Source organism: Anabrus simplex, unplaced genomic scaffold (genome assembly GCF_040414725.1).
Source record: "Anabrus simplex isolate iqAnaSimp1 unplaced genomic scaffold, ASM4041472v1 ctg00000130.1, whole genome shotgun sequence".
NCBI classification, from domain to species: domain Eukaryota; kingdom Metazoa; phylum Arthropoda; class Insecta; order Orthoptera; family Tettigoniidae; genus Anabrus; species Anabrus simplex.
In genome coordinates this window covers 162240-179716 of record NW_027130079.1, presented here as the reverse complement: position 1 = coordinate 179716, position 17477 = coordinate 162240, and the positions used below count along the sequence as shown (strand labels likewise).

Genomic DNA, 17477 nt, shown 5'->3' with positions numbered 1-17477 from the left:
ACTTATCGTCACATTCGTGAAGCTCCTTTACTTCTTATTTATCATCTTTGTACCATCTATAATACTTTGCTCTATACTGGCTTCTTTCCTGCCCATTGGGGCCAGGCCATCATCCTTCTTTTTCCTAAACCTCATAAACCCCTCTCCGACCCTCGTTCCTACCGTCCCATTTCTCTCCTCTCAGTCCTTTCCAAGATTTTTGAAGGTATTCTTAGTCACCGCATCTCCCGTTACCTCCACTCACTCCATCTCATCCCTACTTCTCAAGCTGGCTTCCGACCCCACTTTTCTACTCATGATCATCTCTTTCATATCACTGCCTCCCTGGACACTTATCTCCGCACTCATCGACCGGCTGCTTTCATTTGCTTAGATGTTGATAAAGCCTTTGATTCTGTTTGGCATGCTGGCCTTTACTATAAATTATCTCATCTTCCACTCCCACTTACTATTCTTCGTCTACTTTATAACTATCTTAAATGCCGCACTGCCATGATTTCTATCCAGGGTTCTCATTCCTATGTATTTCCTATCACATCTGGCGTAGCTCAGGGTTCCCCCCTCTCCCCTCTCCTCTATATTCTCTATACGTATGATATCCCTCACCCTGATCCTCCTCTTCGACTGTATCAGTACGCAGATGACCTTGCCATCCTTGCTTTTGCCCCTACTTTTACGTCACTTTCCCGTAAGATACAAACTTATTTCACCGCCCTTGAAACCTGGCTCAATTCTTGGCACCTCACCGTTAATACCACTAAAACTCAATTCCTGACTTTCCGTTCTAAAACCCGTCTCCGTCCTGTTAGTCATCGTCTTCATATTACCCTTTATAATGTTCCTCTCGTAGAGACAAAACTCCTCACCTATCTCGGTATCCAATTTCAAAATAATTTTAAATGGTCCTATCACTTAGCTTCGATACATCGTAAAGCCTTATACCGTTTTCGCGCCCTTCGTACCTTAACTGGGTCCACATGGGGACTGAAACCTCCCCATATTCTAACCCTCTATAAAACCTTTATCCGCCCTTTATTAACTTATGCCTCCTTAACCTGGATTACAGCCCATCCTACAGAATATGCTCGCCTCGCTCGACTTGACAGACATGCCATTCGTATCGCGTACCGCCTTCCTTATGACACCCCTTCTGCTCACTTCTTACCGTACTATGACTTCCCGCATATTCTTACTCATCTTCATTCTCTCCGTCTTACCTATCTTCAAACTGGTCATCATTTCCGTCACCCTATTATTACCGAAGCACTTCCACTTTCTCCTCTTGCTACCTCTATACTGCATAATACTCGAACCCCGCACACTGCTCATCTTTTTCCACCCGTTCCTCTTTAATATCCACTCCCTTCGCACGTTGCGACCTACTTTCGTTACAGCTATCTCCTTTAAGCTTTGGAAAAGTTCATTGCTCCTGGCTCAGGTCGCGCATACTTCTGCCACACTTCGACAATAGCGCCATATGCGCTCGACAAAGTTTGTGTTGTGTAATATAGTGTTTGTGTTCCTTTTCTCGCTTTTTCTCTTCACTAGTGCTTTTTGTTTTTCGTTATTCTCGTACTTAATTAGTGTTGTTCGTCGTACCTCAAGTATTTCTTCGTTTGTGTCTTGTTTTCTTGCTCATCGGCACAGACTTTATAATGACTCCTTACACTTGTGCAGATATCTTCTGATATACTGTACCCTCTCGTATTTGTCTCTTTTCATGTTCAAGATCATGTTCATTACTTTTGCTGTGTTTGGTGTACCAATGTTTTTCTCTATACCGCAAGATGGACAATATTTCAATTTCTTACTCGTCTTTTATGGACATTTTCTCTGAATTTTTTCTTTGCCCCTGTTTGGATACTGTTCTAATTTTATATATTGTTTGTACTGTATTTTCTGACTTTTTCAATAAACGGGGTCTAGTGGGGGTGTTTCCCTCTCGGGGTGGGGTGGGGGTCTCTCACTGGGGTGCCTCTTGTGGTTGCGTTTTCCCCTGCGCCAGTCAATCTCATCCGGTACCTTTCTCTTCCTGGCGTGTACGAAACATGCCTTCTCATGTTGTTTTTTCACATGTATTCTTTTCTTCTTCGGCTGAAGAGCTCCTTTGTTGAGCTGATGGCCCGCTTTCCCCCTTCTGGGGAAAGAATGAACATAACCGACTCTACGCTACGCTACGCACTCCTCATACTTACCTGGCGTAGGGGTTACCGTGATCAAGAAGGCGGTTCCCCCAGGGTGAGGCCCTTGCATTGCACTTCGCTTGGGTTGACCCCTGCGAATATCCCTAATGTGGATATCTCGGGCGCGTAATTTTTGGTAGTCGGGACTGCGTTCGCGCTGTCCCGGACATTTTAGAAATAAACCAAAGAATTGTGACTGGAAGGGGTTCGATACCCCAAGGGGTCGGTTTATGTACTTGTAATTGTTTACAGGAGAGAAATAAAGGTTTGTGATTTTTGCACTTCCCCATGTTTTGCTGAAACAATTCCAAACAATATCCTTGAGCTGTACGGTGTGAGGGCATACTCCTGCCTGCTGTTAAGAAACGGAAAGCCCGTTTCTTGTAACGTAGCAGAGCGGAGGTTACCCTTCAGATCGTAAGAGTATCTCTTTCTCCCTGTTCACAGACGTTTCCATTCGGATGAGTGTGTGAACTTTTTTTCCTTTTTTTTTTTTTTCGTGTATAAAAGGTCATACATACCGCTAGGACCCTTAGAGAGATTATTTTTCGTTTCCTCTTTTCTTCTGAAAAAAAAAAAATCTTTCTTCTTCTAATTGGCAATATTTATAACCTACAAAAGAGCTACAGAGGAAGAATTGAGACCAGGAATAAAACAAACGCATGCATGGATATGGATTTTTTATTATTATTATTATTATTATTATTATTATTATTTCTACTTCTAAGAAACAAAAAGTTACCAGAATATTCGACTTAGTTTTTGCTTTTATCTTGTTTCAGGGTGGACCGAACCAGACTATACTAAATTCTGGCCAATGGAAGAGCACGCTCAAGACCGAGTCAAAGCGTAGTTCTGCTCGTGACAGCGGTCAGAGGCCCCATTAAGCTGATAAGAAACACACGTACACTTTGATCTCGGCGAAAAAAAGCCGAGAAGCGGTAGCGCCGGCACCTAGGCTGAGAAAGGTTCCCTCGGCCAGTATTTGATGGAGTTAGAGGAGAGTTGGGGGGGGGGGGGGTCGTCGCGTGCCTCAAATTGTACATGTAGAATTTACAAGGTTTAAAATTATTCTGATTACAAGTTCAATTTCCACTTTAAAATCTGGTTGCATAAAGTGTGTCCTTTTTTAATTTTGCACCACTCAGCCACGTGAGCCGTCAAGGGCTTGACATTATACCACCGAGGGCTTTGGCCGTCTCACCGGACCGTGATAAGCGCAGGCCTCAACGTCTTGAGACTCGCAGTGGCCAGATCACTGACACGCCCTCAGTAGCAGGCGAGCGACACCTAGCGACCACCGAACTTACCAGCTTGCTAGAGTTGTCGCAAAGAACAGATAAAATGTTTTTTTATTAAATATTTAAATATTTACATTTCAAGCGTTGACGTATACAATATATATAAAAGGCTGCTGGTAGAGTTGAACATAGGTATTTACAATGCAATATGATTTGGCTGCTGGTGAGTCCACTATTATATCAATTGTTTGAGTCCGTGTGGCTCTTGCTGGTAGGTGCTAAGTATAAAATAATCTAGATTATAATACTTGGGTTTAACCCGGAACTAGGCATGCCACTGTACATTCGCGCACTCTTTCAACTTAGGTCATCAGTGTCGTGTTTCACTTGGTGTTCTGTTCTAAGATGTAGAGGCATCTGGAAGTGGTCCAACGTTCTCCCACCCTTGAGTCCCCGTGACCCCCTTACAGGCCTAAGTGGGATTGAGGTGGGGTGGAGGTGCCCTGCCCACTGTTCAACTAGGACCATATGTTAGTTGGACCCTTCCAGTGCGCTAGGCATTTGGCCTGAGCTAAATTAATTTCTAGTTGACACGACCCTGATGTTGCCTATCATTTGCTCATCCATTCATGCATACAATACACAATAAAATAAGAGATAGTATTTACAGGCCAGCTTATTACAATGGACTTATAAGTGTTGGCTTCGTACTCGCACTCATCCATACTAACAGACATACAATGCACTCGTCCATACTAACAGACATACTTCATTCGATCTCACATTCTTGCAGCATTCATTACTTCCTTGCACACCCACTGATACACCCAGATGTACACTACCTATAATACATACAATAATACACAGCCACATGAAATAATTATATACAGGTATATACAATTAGCATAAGAAAACACTCGTTCACTAGTGGAGATTCATTCATTCAGTTGCGCAAGGGCGCTCCACTTTCACTTCACAACACTGACACAGATCACTAACACACGCACTGTCACCACTCTTGGAGTGTTCAGCACCACACTGCAGCCGCTCAGGTGTATTGCCGGTGGCCAGTCACGTGCTCGACGTAGATGTCTCTGGACCATCGAACTGAGTCAGACACGCACAGGTTGGCCATCATCTTAGAGTAGGACTTGCTGATGCCCAAGTACTGTAGCGTTTTACTGTTGGCACCGTCCCAGGTACCGAGCGAGCCCACAATGAAGGCGTCCAGATTCACAGTGTAGCCGGCGTCACGTAAAATCCTCGCAGTTGGCTCGTACTTGGTCTTCTTCGAGTCGCGTGCCTTCTGTAGGGACTCGTATCCATCATCGAACGGGATAGTGACGTCGACTATTGTTACCACCTTCTTTTCCTTGTTGATGACTACCAGGTCAGGTCTTTGAGCTCGGATGTCCTGAGGGATGTTAGTGCCTGACCCGGTGAGCTCGTCGAAGGGAACCTGTTGGTTCTTGCGGCATGCTCCCGACCTGGCAGGTACGGCTTTGGCAACTCTGTCAAGGATCGCGTCGTGCCTCCTTGTCATTGTGGTTAGATGTGGACGGCAGTGATTCATAACATGGGCCGTCGTCTCCTCCAATTCGCCACACTTGCGGCAACGGCGGTCGTTGTTAGCCCTGTCGTATCTCCAGCATCCGTTGAGGGGCAGCACTCCCAGGCGAGCACGGTGTATGAATCGCCAGTCAGCGAATCTCGTATACCTCCCAGACTGTAAGAAGTGATTAGATGGGATGTTCTGGGACGAGGTTCGTAGAATCTTTCCCTGATCAGGTTTTGATGTCAGTTGATGGCGATAGTGCTCCGTGAGGCATGAGCGGAGGAGTGCTGCCATGTCGCGACGCGATCCTTCATCAGCGACGCTAGTGACGGTCTCTGGGTGGGGGAGGTGAAGCTCCCATCTCTTGAGCGTCTCGGCCCATCCCCATCGTAGTCCTGGGATCCTCTTCTGCATCCGGCGGGTTGCCGACCTCGCGTATGACCAGAGTGTGCCTACGTCTCCCGAGTCCCTGTCGAAAGGCTCCTCCATGGACCCGGAGAGGTAGGTGGCCATATCCCTCGGTGATGGATCCTGCAGGATCCTCTTCTTTACGGTGGCACGGAGGCCCTCCAGCGCAAGCTTCGCGATGCTTTCATCGTTAGAGCTTAGCAGCCTAAAGATGTGATTAATTGCTGCCAAGTCTGAGATGTCGGCTATCGGTGGAAGTCCAGCACCGCCTTGACGCGTTGGGATGAACACGATCTCAGCACTTGCACGCTGCGGTAGGTTGAGGACAGTTTTAGCGCCGGTCTTGATTTTCCTGTCTAGCTGGTGGAACAGGGTTTTCTTCACTCGGGACGACCGTAGCGTAAACTCGAGCTGCGGGATGATAAAGGTGCGCAGGGCGTCGAGTTTTTGCCACGGTGCGAGGAGGCTATTGAAGACTGCGTCGACCTCTCCTTCAATCCGCTCGATGGCTTTATTCGGGGTTTGGTCCACTTTCAAACCCGTTGGGACTCCAAGGTGTTGGTATGAGTCCCCTTCTCGAAGAGTGTCCATGGCTCCCCCGGAGATGGTGAATCCCGTGGCGAGAGTGGTCTTCTTCCTCATGTGGAGTGTGGCACATTTTTGCGGCTTGAATTCGAGGCCGAGCCAGCGCGCGGTACTGCCCATCCTCTCGAGCATAGATCTCATGTGCTCCTCTGACCTGGCTATTAGGGCGATGTCGTCTGCAAAGGCCAGGACAGATGCGGTGTAGCCTCTGATGTCGTATCCATGAGTCTTACTAACGTCGGTGGCGGTGCGAAGGAGGTACTCCATCACGATATTGAAGAGGATCGGTGATAGCGGGCAGCCTTGCCGGACTCCCGCGTTGAAGGGGATGGGGTTGGTGTCACCCGTCGTGGACCGGATCCTGGTGGTGCTACCGGTGTATAAATCGCTCACTATGTTGACGAGGTGAGAGCCTGCGTTGATGTCGGTCAGTGCCCGAAGGATGGTGGAGTGGGGCACTGACCCGAAGGCGTTAGCAAGGTCAAGCCAGGCGATGACGACTTCTCTTCCTGTTCTTCGAGCATCCACCAGGATTTCTTGAAGCACAAAGTTGTGCTCGATGCAGCCTTCTGCTGGCATGAATCCCTTCTGCTGGGGTGAGATGATGTTGTTCGCCGCTGCCACCGAACCCAGCCTAGCTGCAATGATGCTGCAGTAGATCTTTCCGATGGTGTTGGAAAGGGCTATAGGTCTCCAGTTTGACAGATCATCCTGGTCGCCTTTCTTGAAAATAAGCACTGTCCTGCTTTGCTTCCAGGATGCGGGGACTCTGGAGTACCGAAGGCACACGTTGAAGATGGTCGCGAGTAGAGACCCATCCTTGTCGACCTGCCTCCATTGCTGGTATGTAATACCATCGGGCCCAGGTGCAGTGCTAGGGGCCTTGGATAACTTGAGGGCCACCTCTTCTGGTCGGATGTTGTCGATGGTAATGGGGTCCTCGATTCTTGGTAGCTTCGGTACTCTTTCTTCAGCTGGGTCGGTGGAACAGCCGTCCCTGGCCCGATGAACTCCCACGAAGTGCTCCTCCAGCTCTTCTTGGGGGGCCATGCAGTAGGGGGATTCCTGTCCCAGAATCTGCCTCATCGCTTTGCGCCGGTCCACGCGGTACAGACGCTGAATCTTGGCGGCCTCTTTGGGGTCAAATTGGGGGACACCCCTGCGTCGTCGACGGTTGAATGAGGGGTCCCGGTTCTGCCGTCGGTTCTCTTCATTCCTCTGTACGTCCGCAGCGGTCGGTGTTTTATGAGTTCTGCTGCGAACGGCTTCGGTGAGATCACCACAGGCCGTCTCAAAGACCTCCCAGTCATCGATGAGTTGGAATCTCTCCATCCATTCTTGTTGGAACTGGCTTGGTTGTAGTGTGCCAGCGGGTGGGCCGTTGTTGTTCTGGCTAGATGGACTTGTCGGAGTGATTGAGGATTCTCCAGCGTCAGAGGTGTCATGTTCAGTCCCGTTGAGGCCGCCATCGTTGCTCCGTGTCGGGGATGCCGCTCTGAGCGTCGATATATCTTCGGGCTCGCTCGGTGTTGTCGTGATGGTCGTGTCAGCTAAGGTGGAGTGCTGGTCCGTGGCTCTGGTGTCCGGAGGTGGGGCCACTGGGTCTCCATCGTGTTGCCTGGTCGGGCCGGTGTTGGAAGTCGATGTTCTCAGAGTGTGTCTGCCAGGAGGATCGGTAGCAGTTTCGGCCAGTGAGCTGCCTGAGGGTGGTGGTGAACCAGAGGTAGGGACGTCCAGGGGGGGAGCCTGGGGAGAAAGGAGGCACAGTTGATTTTCGATAGGAGTAGCCTTCCCGGGAGGGTTGTCAGGCAGCTCCTGTTGGGGCCTCACGTCGCCGCAGATGGTGGGGCGACGCTCATCGTGGTGGTGGGGAGGCTCTTCATCTGTTGGAGTCACCCTCTGGAGGCGGTTGGCGGAGGCCGGGCGCGGTGGTGGGTTGGCCGGAGCTCTTCTTGGCCGCTGTCTGCCTGGGGGTAGCGGTGTGGAGGTGGTAGGGACCGACGGGGAAGGACGAGGGGACGCACGGATAGCTGGTGGTGATGACAGGATCGAGCGTCGGGGAGAGGGGCCAGGCGTCGTGTAGACTCTGTTGGTGTCACCGTAGATCGTGTGGCGACATCTTCCTTGCGTCACGGAGTCAATGGACTGGTCAGGGTGTGCTTCTCCCCAGTGCTTGTTGGCCTGCTTCTTCGCGTATCTGTTGACAGAAGTTGAGAATTGCAGGCCACAGCATTCAAAAACCACCTCCAGCGTACATCCTCGTGCCAGGTGAAACCTCTTTGTATGTTTGATCAGATCCTCCTGGCGCTTGAACGTTTTTTGTGGTGCAGTGCAGGCAGGGCAGAGCCATCTCGTGGTGGTGTATGGTAGCCTGAAGATGATCTGTGTCCCAACGCGCTGTTCCCCACCTGCAACAGGAACAAAAACAGCAGCGTCGGGGTTCATATCCGGGTGAGGCACCGGGGTGGAGGTAGGGTGACTAAGCCTGCCACGCAGACTGGGGAGCGTCCCCGCACCACTCACATCCAGGGTCTCACCCACATCATCATCGGAGCTCCTCGTGATGTTCATCGCGCTACTGCACAGTTCCAACACGCTCAACAGTCAATCCCAGACGCACTCAAGTACTCACTCCCGCTCCTATCCTCACACAACAAGGCTGCACTGACTCACGCACTCACACGGCCAAATTACTGGACTACACAAGCCCTTACACAGTCTCACTCGTACAGAAGCACTCGCACCACTAGGCTACCCGGCCTTGACACTTGTGTCACTGAGCTACACTGGTCACTTGGCTCCGAACGCGCAGCCGGGTTCGACCTTCGCTTCCACTCCCGCAGTCGCTCCCACTTTCACTCGCCGTTCACACCCGCTCACAATCGGACCCCTAAACTACCCGGGCCGGTGCACCACTGGACCACCCGAGCCGCCCAGGGCCCTCACTTGCACTCAGACTCACTCACTCCCACGCTCAAGTCACTCCTCGCACTCGGTCCCCTAAGCCACCCGGGCCGTCGCGCCACTGGACCACCCGAGCCGCCTAGGACACTTGCTCGCACCCGGATTCACACACCGTCCACTCCCCCTGCCACTCCCACACTCGTGCCCAACTACTTTCACTCAGTCCCCTAAACTACCCGGGCCGGTGCACCACTGGACCACCCGGGCCGCTTAGGAGCCCTCAGTCACACTCGCACTCACTCACCTCTCACTCCCCCTACCACTCTCGCACTCACTCCCGCACTCACTCACCCGCACACGCACACACACTCACTCCACTAAACTATGTGGGCAGCCCTAGGGTGAGACCCTCAACCACCAGGAGCCTTGGCCGCCTCACTGGACCTTGATAAGCGCGGGCTAGGTCGTCACTAAGCCCGCAGTGGCCAGATCATTGGCACGCTCCTGGTGGCAGGCGAACCACACGTTAGATCGCTAATCGTTCTTAGCAACCCAAGCGAGCGCCGTCCCTATCAGCCCAATACTCAGCTCAAAAGGCGAGAACCCTGCTTTTCCTGCTTATTCAGGGTCAAAAAATTAAGCTGATAAGAACAGATACTACACTTTGATCTTAGCCAAGAGGCCGAGAAGCGAACACTTTGATCTTGGCCACATGGCCGAGAAGTGGTAGCGGGGCGCGTTAAAAAGCCTTTAATAGTAGTCGAATGGGGTGCCTGGGCGTGGTACGCACGGCAGCATTTCCTGGGAAGACGTTTCTAAAGTAAATATTGGCGGAAAACTAGTAGTTCGTTTGTTTAGGACTTCGGCTTGTGTTGGCGCTAGGGGTGATAGGTGAGCAGTAGTTTCAATGTCACATGGCATCGCATAGTGCGCAGTAGTAGTACAGGTAAGGGCAAGACGGCGTCAGAGATTTGCGTGACGTGCCACCTGCTGGGGAGAAGAGGAAGAAAGGAGCCTGCTCCATTTGACTTTCGGTTACGTGTGCGCGCTCTGTTGGCGGTTTGCGCAAGCTGCGACCCGGGCGGCGAGGCTCGTTGCTTGGGCCCATTTGACGCCAGGAGTGAAATGAGTGTCGAGTGTGAGATAGCGGTATCCTGTGTCTTAGTCGTGCGTTTAGGGATGTGATCCTCTCGTCCTAGAGAGGTGCGCCCTATTAGACCGTAGGTTAATGTATTAAAACCATCACGGGCTGGTTGTAGACTCTCCCTGTAGTTTTGCAGCCCCTTTTCGGTTTGGCGAGACGAAGCGGCGCACTCCTCATACTTACCTGGCGTAGGGGTTACCGTGATCAAGAAGGCGGTTCCCCCAGGGTGAGGCCCTTGCATTGCACTTCGCTTGGGTTGACCCCTGCGAATATCCCTAATGTGGATATCTCGGGCGCGTAATTTTTGGTAGTCGGGACTGCGTTCGCGCTGTCCCGGACATTTTAGAAATAAACCAAAGAATTGTGACTGGAAGGGGTTCGATACCCCAAGGGGTCGGTTTATGTACTTGTAATTGTTTACAGGAGAGAAATAAAGGTTTGTGATTTTTGCACTTCCCCATGTTTTGCTGAAACAATTCCAAACAATATCCTTGAGCTGTACGGTGTGAGGGCATACTCCTGCCTGCTGTTAAGAAACGGAAAGCCCGTTTCTTGTAACGTAGCAGAGCGGAGGTTACCCTTCAGATCGTAAGAGTATCTCTTTCTCCCTGTTCACAGACGTTTCCATTCGGATGAGTGTGTGAACTTTTTTTCCTTTTTTTTTTTTTTCGTGTATAAAAGGTCATACATACCGCTAGGACCCTTAGAGAGATTATTTTTCGTTTCCTCTTTTCTTCTGAAAAAAAAAAAATCTTTCTTCTTCTAATTGGCAATATTTATAACCTACAAAAGAGCTACAGAGGAAGAATTGAGACCAGGAATAAAACAAACGCATGCATGGATATGGATTTTTTATTATTATTATTATTATTATTATTATTATTATTTCTACTTCTAAGAAACAAAAAGTTACCAGAATATTCGACTTAGTTTTTGCTTTTATCTTGTTTCAGGGTGGACCGAACCAGACTATACTAAATTCTGGCCAATGGAAGAGCACGCTCAAGACCGAGTCAAAGCGTAGTTCTGCTCGTGACAGCGGTCAGAGGCCCCATTAAGCTGATAAGAAACACACGTACACTTTGATCTCGGCGAAAAAAAGCCGAGAAGCGGTAGCGCCGGCACCTAGGCTGAGAAAGGTTCCCTCGGCCAGTATTTGATGGAGTTAGAGGAGAGTTGGGGGGGGGGGGGGGGGGTCGTCGCGTGCCTCAAATTGTACATGTAGAATTTACAAGGTTTAAAATTATTCTGATTACAAGTTCAATTTCCACTTTAAAATCTGGTTGCATAAAGTGTGTCCTTTTTTAATTTTGCACCACTCAGCCACGTGAGCCGTCAAGGGCTTGACATTATACCACCGAGGGCTTTGGCCGTCTCACCGGACCGTGATAAGCGCAGGCCTCAACGTCTTGAGACTCGCAGTGGCCAGATCACTGACACGCCCTCAGTAGCAGGCGAGCGACACCTAGCGACCACCGAACTTACCAGCTTGCTAGAGTTGTCGCAAAGAACATAGTACACTTCGATCTTAGCCAAGAGGCCGAGAAGCGAACACTTTGATCTTGGCCACATGGCCGAGAAGTGGTAGCGGGGCGCGTTAAAAAGCCTTTAATAGTAGTCGAATGGGGTGCCTGGGCGTGGTACGCACGGCAGCATTTCCTGGGAAGACGTTTCTAAAGTAAATATTGGCGGAAAACTAGTAGTTCGTTTGTTTAGGACTTCGGCTTGTGTTGGCGCTAGGGGTGATAGGTGAGCAGTAGTTTCAATGTCACATGGCATCGCATAGTGCGCAGTAGTAGTACAGGTAAGGGCAAGACGGCGTCAGAGATTTGCGTGACGTGCCACCTGCTGGGGAGAAGAGGAAGAAAGGAGCCTGCTCCATTTGACTTTCGGTTACGTGTGCGCGCTCTGTTGGCGGTTTGCGCAAGCTGCGACCCGGGCGGCGAGGCTCGTTGCTTGGGCCCATTTGACGCCAGGAGTGAAATGAGTGTCGAGTGTGAGATAGCGGTATCCTGTGTCTTAGTCGTGCGTTTAGGGATGTGATCCTCTCGTCCTAGAGAGGTGCGCCCTATTAGACCGTAGGTTAATGTATTAAAACCATCACGGGCTGGTTGTAGACTCTCCCTGTAGTTTTGCAGCCCCTTTTCGGTTTGGCGAGACGAAGCGGCGCACTCCTCATACTTACCTGGCGTAGGGGTTACCGTGATCAAGAAGGCGGTTCCCCCAGGGTGAGGCCCTTGCATTGCACTTCGCTTGGGTTGACCCCTGCGAATATCCCTAATGTGGATATCTCGGGCGCGTAATTTTTGGTAGTCGGGACTGCGTTCGCGCTGTCCCGGACATTTTAGAAATAAACCAAAGAATTGTGACTGGAAGGGGTTCGATACCCCAAGGGGTCGGTTTATGTACTTGTAATTGTTTACAGGAGAGAAATAAAGGTTTGTGATTTTTGCACTTCCCCATGTTTTGCTGAAACAATTCCAAACAATATCCTTGAGCTGTACGGTGTGAGGGCATACTCCTGCCTGCTGTTAAGAAACGGAAAGCCCGTTTCTTGTAACGTAGCAGAGCGGAGGTTACCCTTCAGATCGTAAGAGTATCTCTTTCTCCCTGTTCACAGACGTTTCCATTCGGATGAGTGTGTGAACTTTTTTTCCTTTTTTTTTTTTTTCGTGTATAAAAGGTCATACATACCGCTAGGACCCTTAGAGAGATTATTTTTCGTTTCCTCTTTTCTTCTGAAAAAAAAAAAATCTTTCTTCTTCTAATTGGCAATATTTATAACCTACAAAAGAGCTACAGAGGAAGAATTGAGACCAGGAATAAAACAAACGCATGCATGGATATGGATTTTTTATTATTATTATTATTATTATTATTATTATTATTTCTACTTCTAAGAAACAAAAAGTTACCAGAATATTCGACTTAGTTTTTGCTTTTATCTTGTTTCAGGGTGGACCGAACCAGACTATACTAAATTCTGGCCAATGGAAGAGCACGCTCAAGACCGAGTCAAAGCGTAGTTCTGCTCGTGACAGCGGTCAGAGGCCCCATTAAGCTGATAAGAAACACACGTACACTTTGATCTCGGCGAAAAAAAGCCGAGAAGCGGTAGCGCCGGCACCTAGGCTGAGAAAGGTTCCCTCGGCCAGTATTTGATGGAGTTAGAGGAGAGTTGGGGGGGGGGGGGGGGGGTCGTCGCGTGCCTCAAATTGTACATGTAGAATTTACAAGGTTTAAAATTATTCTGATTACAAGTTCAATTTCCACTTTAAAATCTGGTTGCATAAAGTGTGTCCTTTTTTAATTTTGCACCACTCAGCCACGTGAGCCGTCAAGGGCTTGACATTATACCACCGAGGGCTTTGGCCGTCTCACCGGACCGTGATAAGCGCAGGCCTCAACGTCTTGAGACTCGCAGTGGCCAGATCACTGACACGCCCTCAGTAGCAGGCGAGCGACACCTAGCGACCACCGAACTTACCAGCTTGCTAGAGTTGTCGCAAAGAACATAGTACACTTCGATCTTAGCCAAGAGGCCGAGAAGCGAACACTTTGATCTTGGCCACATGGCCGAGAAGTGGTAGCGGGGCGCGTTAAAAAGCCTTTAATAGTAGTCGAATGGGGTGCCTGGGCGTGGTACGCACGGCAGCATTTCCTGGGAAGACGTTTCTAAAGTAAATATTGGCGGAAAACTAGTAGTTCGTTTGTTTAGGACTTCGGCTTGTGTTGGCGCTAGGGGTGATAGGTGAGCAGTAGTTTCAATGTCACATGGCATCGCATAGTGCGCAGTAGTAGTACAGGTAAGGGCAAGACGGCGTCAGAGATTTGCGTGACGTGCCACCTGCTGGGGAGAAGAGGAAGAAAGGAGCCTGCTCCATTTGACTTTCGGTTACGTGTGCGCGCTCTGTTGGCGGTTTGCGCAAGCTGCGACCCGGGCGGCGAGGCTCGTTGCTTGGGCCCATTTGACGCCAGGAGTGAAATGAGTGTCGAGTGTGAGATAGCGGTATCCTGTGTCTTAGTCGTGCGTTTAGGGATGTGATCCTCTCGTCCTAGAGAGGTGCGCCCTATTAGACCGTAGGTTAATGTATTAAAACCATCACGGGCTGGTTGTAGACTCTCCCTGTAGTTTTGCAGCCCCTTTTCGGTTTGGCGAGACGAAGCGGCGCACTCCTCATACTTACCTGGCGTAGGGGTTACCGTGATCAAGAAGGCGGTTCCCCCAGGGTGAGGCCCTTGCATTGCACTTCGCTTGGGTTGACCCCTGCGAATATCCCTAATGTGGATATCTCGGGCGCGTAATTTTTGGTAGTCGGGACTGCGTTCGCGCTGTCCCGGACATTTTAGAAATAAACCAAAGAATTGTGACTGGAAGGGGTTCGATACCCCAAGGGGTCGGTTTATGTACTTGTAATTGTTTACAGGAGAGAAATAAAGGTTTGTGATTTTTGCACTTCCCCATGTTTTGCTGAAACAATTCCAAACAATATCCTTGAGCTGTACGGTGTGAGGGCATACTCCTGCCTGCTGTTAAGAAACGGAAAGCCCGTTTCTTGTAACGTAGCAGAGCGGAGGTTACCCTTCAGATCGTAAGAGTATCTCTTTCTCCCTGTTCACAGACGTTTCCATTCGGATGAGTGTGTGAACTTTTTTTCCTTTTTTTTTTTTTTCGTGTATAAAAGGTCATACATACCGCTAGGACCCTTAGAGAGATTATTTTTCGTTTCCTCTTTTCTTCTGAAAAAAAAAAAATCTTTCTTCTTCTAATTGGCAATATTTATAACCTACAAAAGAGCTACAGAGGAAGAATTGAGACCAGGAATAAAACAAACGCATGCATGGATATGGATTTTTTATTATTATTATTATTATTATTATTATTATTATTTCTACTTCTAAGAAACAAAAAGTTACCAGAATATTCGACTTAGTTTTTGCTTTTATCTTGTTTCAGGGTGGACCGAACCAGACTATACTAAATTCTGGCCAATGGAAGAGCACGCTCAAGACCGAGTCAAAGCGTAGTTCTGCTCGTGACAGCGGTCAGAGGCCCCATTAAGCTGATAAGAAACACACGTACACTTTGATCTCGGCGAAAAAAAGCCGAGAAGCGGTAGCGCCGGCACCTAGGCTGAGAAAGGTTCCCTCGGCCAGTATTTGATGGAGTTAGAGGAGAGTTGGGGGGGGGGGGGGGGGGTCGTCGCGTGCCTCAAATTGTACATGTAGAATTTACAAGGTTTAAAATTATTCTGATTACAAGTTCAATTTCCACTTTAAAATCTGGTTGCATAAAGTGTGTCCTTTTTTAATTTTGCACCACTCAGCCACGTGAGCCGTCAAGGGCTTGACATTATACCACCGAGGGCTTTGGCCGTCTCACCGGACCGTGATAAGCGCAGGCCTCAACGTCTTGAGACTCGCAGTGGCCAGATCACTGACACGCCCTCAGTAGCAGGCGAGCGACACCTAGCGACCACCGAACTTACCAGCTTGCTAGAGTTGTCGCAAAGAACATAGTACACTTCGATCTTAGCCAAGAGGCCGAGAAGCGAACACTTTGATCTTGGCCACATGGCCGAGAAGTGGTAGCGGGGCGCGTTAAAAAGCCTTTAATAGTAGTCGAATGGGGTGCCTGGGCGTGGTACGCACGGCAGCATTTCCTGGGAAGACGTTTCTAAAGTAAATATTGGCGGAAAACTAGTAGTTCGTTTGTTTAGGACTTCGGCTTGTGTTGGCGCTAGGGGTGATAGGTGAGCAGTAGTTTCAATGTCACATGGCATCGCATAGTGCGCAGTAGTAGTACAGGTAAGGGCAAGACGGCGTCAGAGATTTGCGTGACGTGCCACCTGCTGGGGAGAAGAGGAAGAAAGGAGCCTGCTCCATTTGACTTTCGGTTACGTGTGCGCGCTCTGTTGGCGGTTTGCGCAAGCTGCGACCCGGGCGGCGAGGCTCGTTGCTTGGGCCCATTTGACGCCAGGAGTGAAATGAGTGTCGAGTGTGAGATAGCGGTATCCTGTGTCTTAGTCGTGCGTTTAGGGATGTGATCCTCTCGTCCTAGAGAGGTGCGCCCTATTAGACCGTAGGTTAATGTATTAAAACCATCACGGGCTGGTTGTAGACTCTCCCTGTAGTTTTGCAGCCCCTTTTCGGTTTGGCGAGACGAAGCGGCGCACTCCTCATACTTACCTGGCGTAGGGGTTACCGTGATCAAGAAGGCGGTTCCCCCAGGGTGAGGCCCTTGCATTGCACTTCGCTTGGGTTGACCCCTGCGAATATCCCTAATGTGGATATCTCGGGCGCGTAATTTTTGGTAGTCGGGACTGCGTTCGCGCTGTCCCGGACATTTTAGAAATAAACCAAAGAATTGTGACTGGAAGGGGTTCGATACCCCAAGGGGTCGGTTTATGTACTTGTAATTGTTTACAGGAGAGAAATAAAGGTTTGTGATTTTTGCACTTCCCCATGTTTTGCTGAAACAATTCCAAACAATATCCTTGAGCTGTACGGTGTGAGGGCATACTCCTGCCTGCTGTTAAGAAACGGAAAGCCCGTTTCTTGTAACGTAGCAGAGCGGAGGTTACCCTTCAGATCGTAAGAGTATCTCTTTCTCCCTGTTCACAGACGTTTCCATTCGGATGAGTGTGTGAACTTTTTTTCCTTTTTTTTTTTTTTCGTGTATAAAAGGTCATACATACCGCTAGGACCCTTAGAGAGATTATTTTTCGTTTCCTCTTTTCTTCTGAAAAAAAAAAAATCTTTCTTCTTCTAATTGGCAATATTTATAACCTACAAAAGAGCTACAGAGGAAGAATTGAGACCAGGAATAAAACAAACGCATGCATGGATATGGATTTTTTATTATTATTATTATTATTATTATTATTATTATTTCTACTTCTAAGAAACAAAAAGTTACCAGAATATTCGACTTAGTTTTTGCTTTTATCTTGTTTCAGGGTGGACCGAACCAGACTATACTAAATTCTGGCCAATGGAAGAGCACGCTCAAGACCGAGTCAAAGCGTAGTTCTGCTCGTGACAGCGGTCAGAGGCCCCATTAAGCTGATAAGAAACACACGTACACTTTGATCTCGGCGAAAAAAAGCCGAGAAGCGGTAGCGCCGGCACCTAGGCTGAGAAAGGTTCCCTCGGCCAGTATTTGATGGAGTTAGAGGAGAGTTGGGGGGGGGGGGGGTCGTCGCGTGCCTCAAATTGTACATGTAGAATTTACAAGGTTTAAAATTATTCTGATTACAAGTTCAATTTCCACTTTAAAATCTGGTTGCATAAAGTGTGTCCTTTTTTAATTTTGCACCACTCAGCCACGTGAGCCGTCAAGGGCTTGACATTATACCACCGAGGGCTTTGGCCGTCTCACCGGACCGTGATAAGCGCAGGCCTCAACGTCTTGAGACTCGCAGTGGCCAGATCACTGACACGCCCTCAGTAGCAGG

General features: G+C 49.2%; 5 non-coding genes and 1 pseudogene across 5 annotated transcripts; 5 read left to right on the top strand and 1 right to left on the bottom strand.

Moving 5' to 3' along the window:
- Nucleotides 1-2187: 2187 nt before the first annotated feature.
- Nucleotides 2188-2349, top strand: LOC137503522 (U1 spliceosomal RNA). Its single transcript, XR_011019192.1, has one exon. It is a non-coding gene; the product is annotated as a U1 spliceosomal RNA (small nuclear RNA).
- A 7063-nt stretch (nt 2350-9412) lies between these two features.
- Nucleotides 9413-9570, bottom strand: LOC137503514 (U2 spliceosomal RNA; annotated as a pseudogene).
- A 625-nt stretch (nt 9571-10195) lies between these two features.
- Nucleotides 10196-10357, top strand: LOC137503521 (U1 spliceosomal RNA). Its single transcript, XR_011019191.1, has one exon. It is a non-coding gene; the product is annotated as a U1 spliceosomal RNA (small nuclear RNA).
- A 1840-nt stretch (nt 10358-12197) lies between these two features.
- LOC137503520 (U1 spliceosomal RNA) lies at nt 12198-12359 on the top strand. Its single transcript, XR_011019190.1, has one exon. It is a non-coding gene; the product is annotated as a U1 spliceosomal RNA (small nuclear RNA).
- Nucleotides 12360-14199: 1840 nt separating this feature from the next.
- On the top strand, nt 14200-14361 carry LOC137503519 (U1 spliceosomal RNA). The gene has a single exon (XR_011019189.1). It is a non-coding gene; the product is annotated as a U1 spliceosomal RNA (small nuclear RNA).
- A 1840-nt stretch (nt 14362-16201) lies between these two features.
- On the top strand, nt 16202-16363 carry LOC137503516 (U1 spliceosomal RNA). Its single transcript, XR_011019188.1, has one exon. It is a non-coding gene; the product is annotated as a U1 spliceosomal RNA (small nuclear RNA).
- Nucleotides 16364-17477: the final 1114 nt, after the last annotated feature.